Consider the following 1,808-nt stretch of genomic DNA (forward strand, 5'->3'; position numbering starts at 1 on the left):
TCTAGTATTCTGTCAATCTTGTTTATCTTTTCAAAGAATCAGCTCTTGGATTCGTTGATTCTTCGTATTGTTTTCTTTGTTTTGATTTCATAAATTTCTGCCCTGATATTTGTTATTTCTTCTTGTCTTCTGGGTTTGGGTTTCATTTGTTGTTGCTTTTCAAGTGTCTTGAGTTGCAGTGTTAAGTCATTTATTTGTGTTCTTTCTGATTTTTTGATGTAGGCACTTAGAGCTATAAACTTCCCTCTAAGGACCGCTTTCAGCGTGTCCCAGAGGTTTTGTTGTGCTGTATTGTCCTTTTCATTTAGTTCCAGGAATCCTTTTATTTCTTAATTTCTCTCTTGACCCATGCATCATTTAGGAGTGTGTTGTTCAATCTCCATGTGTTCACGTAGTGATTAGGGCTTCTTCCAGTGTTGACCGTAAGCTTTATTACATTATGGTCTGATAGAATGTATGGAATTATTTCAATCTTTTTGTATTTGTTGAAGTTTGTTTTGCACCCCAGTATATGGTCGATTTTGGAGAAGGTTCCATGGGGTGCTGAGTAGAAAGTATGTCCTTTGGTGCTTGGGTGGAATACTCGGTAGATGTCTGTTAGGTCCATTTGATATATGGTATTGTTTAGTTCAAATGTTTCTCTGTTAACTCTCTGCCCTGTTGACCTATCTAATGGAGACAGTGGGGTATTGAAATCCCCTACTCTTAATGAGTGGGGATTAATCTGGATCTTAAAGTCCTGTGGTATTGTTTCTATGCAGTTGGGTGCACCAGAGTTTGGTGAATATATGTTCATGATTGTAATATCTTCTTGGTTTATTGTTCCTTTGATCAGAATGACTTGACCCTCTCTATCTCTTCTGATTTGGTTTAGTTTGAAATCTATTTCCATCCTTTCATGTTAAGATAATGTCTGCCTTTGAAAGTGAGATGAGTTTCTTGCAGACAACAAAAAAGATGGGTTTTATTTTAAACCCATTCACCTAGTCTGTGTCTTTTGACTGGGGAGTTCAGTCCGTTAATATTCAAAGTTATTAATGAAAGATGAGCATTGAATCCTGTCATTTTAATTTCTGTTTACATTCTTGATATAGCTGTACTTTTCCACAGTTATACTTTCATTAAATTTCTAAAAAAAACCCTTGGGTATAATCATTCCTTTCTTCAGCTCTTTATATTGCTTCCATAACTCTCTGAAGGGCTGGTTTTGTGGACATGGATTCCTTCAGCCTGTTTATGTCATGGAAAATTTTTCATTACCCTTCGACTATAATAGACCTTTTGGCTGGTTATAGTAATCTGGGTTGGCATCTGTGGTCATTTGAAACTGGGAATACTTTGGTCCAGGCTCTTCTGGCTTTCCTAGTTTGAACAGAAAAGTCAGCTGTAATCCTAATGGGTTTTCTTTTATGATGTGTTTTGTTGTTTCTCTTTTGCAGCTTTCCATATTGTCTCTTTGTTGTGTACAGTTAGTGCTTTTACTATGATGTGCTGTGGAGAGTTTCTTTTCTGGTACTGTCTGTTTGGTGTTCTATATGCTTCTTGTATTTGTATGGGCATGTCTTTCATTAATTTGGGAATTTTTCTTATACAATTCTGTTTAAGATCTGGTCCATTCCATTATCTTGGGATTCTTCTCCCTCCCGCATGTCTATGGTTCATAAGTTTGGTCTTTTTATGGTGTCACAAAATTCCTGTATATTCCATTGTCGTGCTTTCTTAAATTTTTCATAGTCGTTGCTTGAGTGGTCTAGTTCATCCACTTTATCTTCCAGTCTTGATACTCTGTTTTCCATTTCATTCATCCT

This window comes from Nannospalax galili, unplaced genomic scaffold (assembly GCF_000622305.1).
Source record: "Nannospalax galili isolate Female #2095 unplaced genomic scaffold, S.galili_v1.0 scaffold115, whole genome shotgun sequence".
NCBI classification, from domain to species: Eukaryota; Metazoa; Chordata; class Mammalia; order Rodentia; family Spalacidae; genus Nannospalax; species Nannospalax galili.